Source organism: Pteropus medius, unplaced genomic scaffold, assembly GCF_902729225.1.
Source record: "Pteropus medius unplaced genomic scaffold, Ma_sr-lr_union100, whole genome shotgun sequence".
In the NCBI taxonomy this organism is placed as follows: Eukaryota; Metazoa; Chordata; class Mammalia; order Chiroptera; family Pteropodidae; genus Pteropus; species Pteropus medius.
In genome coordinates, this window is record NW_024351543.1 from 340,138 (window position 1) to 349,215 (window position 9,078).

The following is a 9,078-nucleotide window of genomic DNA, read 5'->3' on the forward strand; positions in this document are numbered from 1 at the left end:
AGAAACTTACAGCACTAAACACCTATATTAGAAAAGAAGGTCTCAAATCAATGACCTTGGCTTCTACCTTCAGTAATTAAAGAAGAGCAAATTAATATCAAAGAAAGAGAAAATAAATAATGAAGATTAAAGCTGAATCAATAAAACAATAAAGCAAAAGTTATAGAGAAAACCAATGAAACTAAAAGCTGAATCTTTGAGAAGATTAATTCAATTGATAAACCTCTAAATAAGTTGATCAGGGAAAATTTACATGTAAATTACCAGTATCAGAAATGATAGTTGATAGGTTCTACAGATACTAAAAGAATAATATAATATTTTGAACAACTTTATGGCAATAAATTTGACTGCATAGATAAAACAAACTAATTCCATGAAAGACAAAAATTACCAAAGCTTTCTCAAGAAAAAAAAAATGGATAACTTGAATAGCCCTATCAATAGTAAAGAAATTAACACTGCAGTAAAAAAAAAATTAATAAATTTTTAAAAATCTTTCCACAAACACTCCCCTCCCGCCCAAAAAACAAACAAACAAAATAAACAAACAAAAATGCACAACAGGCCCAGATGGCTTCACTAGTGAATTCTACCAAACATTTGGGGACAAAATATCACCAATTCCACACAAATACTTTGAAAACAATTAAGGAGGGAATACTTCTTGACTTACTCTATGAGAACAGAATTACCCTGATACCTAAACCAGAGAGAGGCATTACCAGAAAAGAAAACTACAGACCAATATCCCACATGAATATAGATAGAAAAATTCTTACCAAAATTTTAGCAAAACTCATTTAGCAAAGTAATCATGTTGAGTGAAAGAAGTCAAAAAAAAAGAAGAGTACATACTGCGTGAGTCTATTTATATAAGACTCTAGTAAATAAAAACTGACATAGTGACAGAAAACAAACCAGTCATTGCTTGGGAATGGACAAGAAGCAAAGAGGAAGTAGAAGAGAGATTTAAAGGAGCAAGGAAATTTTAGAGAATGATGGACATATAGGTAATGGTTTCGTGGTGTGTATGTATGACACAGATGATATGTATGTTTTAAATATGTGGGATTTGTTATGTGTCGATTATACCTCAAGAAAGCTATTTATTTAGGTCTCTCTAAATGGTTTAAATATAAGCCAGATATATTCCCCAAACCATAAGATGTCCTGCTTCTATTTAGCTCACCTCCATCTTGTCCATCCCAACTTCTAATCAGAGTATTTCTGAAGCCTTCCCTTTATTTCGCTATAAGTATTTTCCACATCCTTCCTGTTTTTGAGTTTCTACCAAATCTAAGTGATGGTGGCTCAAATGCTTCCTATATCAAACTCTGAATAAATAGTCTCTGTTTATTCTCATGTCATACATAACTATTGTTTCCATAACTACTTATATTTTTATGATATTGATTTTTCTTAATATTGGAAAGATTCTCCTTGAGTACTACAATGAGATGAATCATACTTTTTGTATTTTTTAATTTTTAAAATGCAAAAGTACCTAAACTTGGATATAAATCATATGGATCTCTGGTTGGTCGTGAGAGACAAAAAAATAGGGGAACTGTCAGTTATAACCAAATCATGGCTGTTCTGGGCTGATTGTTTGCAGATGTTATGATTTGGCTTCCTGGACTGATTGCTGCAGAGACTGTGGGTCAAATTCTATTGCTATGTATGGTCTAGCCATTGTGTGTTTGAATATTCAGTCTCTCAGTCCCTCATTTTGGTCATTCTCCCACTTGTAAGAATTTGATAATTCAAGAAAGGCTAGAGATCCACATCTTCACCGTTCGAGATATCTAGTTGTCCCCATAATCAACTGTATTATAAGATCTTCTCGACCTTTTTTATTGTTACATCATCATGGCAATCATCTGACAAAAACAGGTACACAAAAGCATTTAAGACTCTAAATAGAATAGAAAGGACCAAAATTATGGCCATTATAACAAAAACAATGACAATTAATATTCTCTACGAGATATTTCAGAACCAGGAACCCCAATTGCTCAACCCAGTCCTAGAGAATAAACCTCATAAGACATGAGGATCAAATTTACAGGATCAAGAAGCTTTTTACCTAAGACAATGCATAGCTTATTTTACTGTGCCTGTTTTATTAATCCAATAAGTAGTACAGATACCACCATGTCTAGCAAACAAGAAATAAAGAGGATTGTCTACCATTGTTCACATCAATGACTTAAGACTGATCTGTATTCCATCTAGAGCTGAGGTGATATTAACAATTTCTTTCAAAGTTAATAAGTTTCTTATAGTCTTTTCTGTTTGTGTAATTTTCACCATTGAGAAGACTGGTCTGATTGTTAGGATAAACAAAGAATCAGTAACTCCTCCAGATAGAGTACCTGAGCAGTAAAGGGTGCCTCCTTAAGGAGCTTGTATCTGAGTCAGAATTTCCATCCTTGGTGGTTTATAGAATTAGAGTTTCTGTGTATAAATAAGTCTTGGAATACTATTACTAAAGTGTATGAAATGTTAGTCTGAGGCAAACAAGACCATGTGTCCTGCCTGCAAAGAAAGTAGTAACCTGTAGGGGCACATGGAGATCCTTAAAAAAGATGTTGATCAAAATCTGAAGAAACAAGGCTGTACATATTTGGATTTCTATTAGCCTCTTGCAGGTAGCAAAGTATTTGGCCTATCACCCTACAAAGGTTGTTGAATTTAAATTGAGAATTGCTTGGGGTCTGATAAATAGATTGTAATAATTGTACTTTTTCTGAGAGAAGGAAAACTAGCAAAATCATAGGTTAATGTGTTTCAGTTCACTTGTTCATGTAGGTGCAAGTGGAACCACCACTGGCTATAATTCCCTATGATTTCATTTGATGAGTGTGGAATAGTCTAGAGGTTTTTATAGTGAGGATCCAATGATAGATGGCATATCCAACAGTTAGTGAGATTGAGGGCAGAGGCGACTATTTGGGATAACCTATGAATGGTGTTGGAATGAGTATGTTTTGACCTAACAATTACAATAAAAAAGGGGGAGAAAGAGAAAAAAGGCCATTAAGGATAGAAAACACTAGTGGTTTACATTAAATGAGAAGGAGAATGCTAAGAAATAAGCAAGTCAAAAACAAAACAGGAATCTCGTCCCATGTATTAGGTGGAAGCTGTCAGTTATCTGAGACCATGTGTTTGTTCCAAAGGTCTTAGATCCAAAGACAGGCTGCTTCTAGAGGATCTCTGAGAATCCTCAACATTTTGGTCTCCTATTGGAGTAGCCTGCCAGTTGTATAGAATTCTGAGTTGTTTCTTTAGTTGTAAACGTGAAATCAAAGACTGATTTCCTGAAGTTTCACTAATTTGTTTCTTGTTAATAGTACCTGATAAGATTTCTTCCAATGACGTTTGAGAGCAATTTTACCCAATGTCTCTTCCAATAGCTGAAGTTTCTTGGCCGATAATTATCAGGAGTCTATTTAAGTAGTATTATGGGAAACTGGCCTTAACTTGTTCATGATAGAACTAGGTATAGTATGTGACTCCCTTTTTTGCATGCAGCAGAGAAGAGTCTAATATCAGGGTAAATTTTCTAAATATTTGGGCCTTCTGATTAAGTTCATAAAGATATAACTGATGTGTCTCTAAGGGAATGGATCATATGGCCATATGAACTAGTCTGAGTACCTTTTGCCAAGAGAACTCAAGGATTTCTGAAAGTTTTGCTAATTTTAATTTAAGGACACTATTAATTCTTTCACCTTTCTAGAAGTTTGTGAGAGGTGAGGACAGGACAGTTTTTGAGAAGGGGTAATGTTTTACAAAGTTCTTTTATAGTGCCTTGGTCACTGGATATGAAAGTTGACATATCCCAGGTTGGAAACACAAAATCAAACAGCTTTTTAGAGACTGAAAGGAATATTCGGCAAAGATTTTCAGCAAATAAATGCTTCAACCCTAAAAATAAACAAATCTCATGGTGAGTGGGAGCTGTACAAAATTCACTTGAAGTTGTCCAAGGGGTCCTTGAGGCTTTGATACCTGGCCATGCCTCATCTTTTCAGTTTTTCCAGGATTATGTTCACAGGTAAAAGATGACCCAAAAATAATCTCAGCTATCTTTTTAAAGTTTCTTCATCAATGTCAATTCAAGATAGTAAGCAAAAGTCCTTATCATGACAAGTGTTTTCATGGAGAAATTCAGCTAATATCCACTTAAAATCATCTGGTGCCACCAAATGGATATCTTGAGAGTGCCAAGCATTACCTGAGTGAAGGATACGCCACATTTTTTCCATACTTCCTTTTCAAATCAGGGGCTAAATGTGGATATTTGATAGTAGCCTCTTTGACTTAGTCCAGAGACTTATCCTTTGGGGGTTAAGTATCATAACCTTATAACATAACTGTGGTTAAGGCTACTTATTTGGCAAAATGATCTGTTAGAGCATTTCTTTTAACTTCCATATTATCTCTAGTGGCATGGACCTCAGTCTTTACAATAGTCATCTCACTGGGAAGCAGAAGTGCATCTAAAAATTCCTTAACTTGCTGTCCACTTTTGATGGTGGGGTTCCACCAGAGGCAAGAAAACCTTTTTGTTTCCAAAGCTCAGGTACTACTCCAGAGTATACCTGCCATCTGTATATGTGTTTACTCTCTGGTCTTTGGCTAGTCGACAAGCTCTAATAAGTAGGGCAAATTCTGCCATCTGGACTGATTTTACCTCAGGCAGAGGACTATCTTTTAGAGGGGTTAGATTAGTGATCACATTACAGATAGACATAATTTCTAGTTTCCTTTTTGAAGTATGATCCATCAACAAACATTAGGTCAAAATTCTCAATGTGAATCCCTAATAAAGCTGAGCAGTACAGAAAGTTCCCTAACTGAAGTAAGATAATCATGAGGTTCCCTTCTTCCAGTAAGGGCAGGAGAGTGGCAGGGTTCAGGGGTTGTGGCAATTAATAGTAATGTGAGAGGAAAAGAAATTCACAAGAAGTTAATAAACTGACTGAAAGTGCTGTATGTTCTTAGTCAGTAGTCAAGTCTGTATTGCATGAGGAACCATAAGGGCAAGCAGGGAGCCTACAATGAATTCAGCAGAAGCATCGACAAGTTTTGCAGTGGCAGTATTGCCCTGGGACAAGGGGTATCAGCCTTTACTGGATCAAGGGTGAGGCTACAGTAAGTGATGGGTGTTTGATGGTTTTCATGAAGCTGAGTTAAAACCCCAAGGTCTGTTCAGGATACTCATGCACAAATAAACAAAAGAGTTTTTTGTTGTTAGGGAGCAGGCTGTTGAAGAGCCTTCTTCAGATTATATATGGCTTGTTTAATACTTGGGCTTCCAAAAGAAAGTAGTTCTCACTGAAGACTTAGCCATTTCATAAAAAGATGTCACAATCTCAGATAAATTTGCACCCATTGTCTGAACTATTAAGTTAGACATAGACATCATCTCTATTGTAGTTACATCAGGAGTCCAGGATAAGTTTGAATAGTCTATAGCCTGTCATAAGAGAATGTTTTCCCCTCCTTAAATAGATCATGACTTAAATTATGAACTATGTTTTGGCAAAATTATAATTTATCTTTTTTGAAGTCGTATGCCCCTCGTATGCTGCTAAGGCTGAGAGCAAGTAAATGGAATCTTTTTTTATAGGTTTCTCTGTACAAAGTAGAATATTGTCCATATCTTATATCAGAATTGAACCACAAGAGAAATACAGATCTTTTAGTTCTTGATAAAAGACCTAGGAAAAATAGGAGGGGGCTTCAGCGAACTCTTATGGCCTAGCTGTTCACGTATAGTATTGTCTTCTCATTTGAGGCAAAAAGATGTTTACTGTCTTGGTATAGGGACACACCAAGAAAGGCAGAGCAATAATCCACAATAGGGAAGCAGGTGTTTTGGAGAAGAACTGATGATGGTATTTAGTATTAGGTACTAATGGAAAGGGAGGAATACAATTGTATCGATGTCCCTGATATCTTGAATAAATCAATATCCTTGCCCATTTGATTTATTTACTGGCAGGACAGGAATGTTACAAGGGTTAGTGCAGGTTATGAAAAGGCCTTTAGATATAAGACCCTTGACTATAGATTTGAGGCTTTTCTTTGTTCTAGTGTCTGTCTTTGAGAAAGTTTGGATAACAGTTTGGTAGAATCTATCTGAACTTTAATAAAGTTCCACTTATTTTTCCTTCGTCACTGGGAATTTTAGCCTCTAGAAGGTCAGGTATAGTGTCGAGATCTTCATCTGGAGTATACATCGAGTACAGTGGAGAAAAAAGGTTTATATAAAGCAGACGCAACTTGATTATGAATAATGTAGACAAGTCCTCTGAAATCTCAATAAATAGTCCCTCTGGTGTGCATTTAATATTACAGTTCCATTTGCAAAGTATATCTCTCCCTAATAAATTTGTAGGGGTGATATCACAGAGCAGGAAGGAATGTTTTTCAGTCAAAGATCCAAGGGTTGTAGTTAAGGACTAAGAGATAAGGAGAAATCTGTGAGTTATTTGAAATACCTACCTCTCCTGTGCTATGTTTACTCCAAGGAAGAGATTGAGCAAAGATAGAATGGCTTAAAGGATTAGTATTGTTAGAAGGTATCTTTTAGTTTATCTCAGAATCTCCTATAGTTTCATCTTTTTATTTGTTTGCATGATTAAATTACATATCAATTAACTTTTATTGGAAATGTTTTAGGTGTGGCTTTCAGGAGACTTTGACCTATTTTCTGGCCTTTTTTGACCCTGTGGCTTTCTGTGCAAAGAGGAGTCAGATCCCTCTCCAGATCGGTCCAATCGGTTTTTGTCATCCAAAATTTAGCATCTGTGGTTCTGAACAACATATGTACAAATTGATACAGATCAGGTAACCCTGGGTCATATGCGCCCAAATAATTCAAAATTGTTCTATGAATATTTGCTGGTCTTGCTTGGGTTTAGGGAAGTCCTTCATTACACTTAATTTAACTCAAGTCCAAGGTTTAAATTCTACAGTTGCTTGCAATCCTGGCTCATGGGAGGGATGGATCCTTAGAGGAAACTGGCATTTGGGGTTTTTAGGAGAGTTTTGGGGAAAAGGAGGAGATGTAGAAGGAGAGAGATCAGAAGGATAAAGGGGAAAAAGAAGAAATGGCTGCAGGGAAGCAACTGGAGGACAGGACGGGGAGGACTTACTATGGAAATGAGTCTAAGTTGTTGTTTAAGTTTGCCAAATTGCTCGTTAGCTTTAACCAAAGAATCTTTTAGTGAAGTAATTTTGAACAGAATTTAATCAGAAGGGCTCTGCAAACCAATCAAAAAATGCTGCCCATTGGGTCTGAGAAATCTTATTCTCTTTCTTTTTAAAGGCCCTCTCCAGTGAACGATTTTGTTCAAGTCCAGTGTTCCACACAGTGGCCATTGAAGGCCCAGATTATACTTGGTGAAGTTATGTCATTTGAAACATAGGGGCAAGAATTAGAATTGTAATGAGTAGACAGACATAAAAGAAGCAGGAGTTTTTCTGGAAGGAAGAGAGGAATTGGACTTAGCTGGCCCCATAAGAGCTGGCAACAGTCAGTTGAAAGGCATACTTGTTTACTTTTTGTTGAGCTCCCAACTGGTAGTAGCTGCCTCCAAAGGCAGACCCAACAATTTTCACCTCCAGGCAGGTGGAAGACTAAAGAGAATGCTCTCTGTGAATCAAAGTCAAACTCTCAGGATGAAAAATTGAGATAACCTTATCTGGTTTTATTGGTGACCCAAAGCAAAGTTTAACCTGAAGAATACCAGTCCAGTGAGTCCAGCTCAAACAAAAGCCTTAAAGGGCCTATGCCTGTGTTCTACTCTGTGATAACACTTTTAGACATAACATGAATTAGAAGCAGAAAAGAGAACAAAAAAGAATGAAAAGGGATAGTCTGATTTCACTAAAAATGCCAAACAAAGAGGAACCAGTAACAAAACCTGGTATCTAACTGAGACTAGATAGCCAAAGAACTCAAAAGCAAAGAGCAGAGTTCACACCCAGTGCTGACTTACCATGTCAACACATACTGCAAGTGGTAAGCACAAGATGCCTGGGTGGGTACCACACTGAGCTGAAGGTTGAGGTCCATGGTGACCATAGAGTAGACACTATCTTGGTGGAACCTTTAGGAAAACTAGGGAAATAAACAAAGACTGCCCAAATGAAAACAAACAGAGGGTACGTATTCAGAGCTTGCTCTAGCAAGCCTCCATTACTTGTGTTTGGCAGAGACTAAAAAGCAGGCGGGGGACTGGGAAAGCTTTGTAGTGAAAAAAAAGGAGGTTTTTAAAAATGCTCTGATTAGATCTTGGTGACACAAGGAAGCTAGAGACAGGCTAACTAGAAGCAGGGCTTTTTATAGTTTGGAGAGCATATTTGTCTTTCTTTGATCTTGTAATGGAAATAGGGGCAAAAATTGGGGAAGTTGGCAATCACTGACCAAGTCCTGACTGTACTAGACCATTTACTTTAGAGACTGTGGTTTTGGTTTCCTGGACTGGTTGTGAGTCAGAGGTCTATTGTCACATATGGTCTAGCCATTGTCCGTATATTCAGTCTCTCACAGTGGAAGCTTTGCATTGTAGATATTTTTTAAATTGATAATATTTTATTCTTTAGCTGTCGAACTAACTAGAAGTCCTACAATAGTTGGTCATGTAATGTTTTAAACTGTCTAATACATTTGTTAAGGGTGGAAATTTTTCAAGTGAGCCAACTAGCTAAATCAGCTACAGGGAAGAAATATCTTTAGATACCAGAAGTTGTCCTACTTGCTTGTGTGTGGTTTAGGAAGTGTATTGTATAAGATATGAAGATGGCCAATGTCTGCTTCTGTAATCCATTTACTTGTTAATTAAGGGTGTTGTTCCGGGCAAAGATATGCTAACAGCCAAATTCCACTTCTGTAATCTGCTTGCTTGTTCAGGAGACCACCAGGATATGGTCTTACGCTTTATCAGCTGCCTCCTCTAAAGGCTCGGGGCTGATCTCCTCTAGCCCTGCATGGCAGAGAGACAGTCGCCTGCCGGCTAATAAAGGCTCATAATTAATCTCAATTGGCTCCGTGGG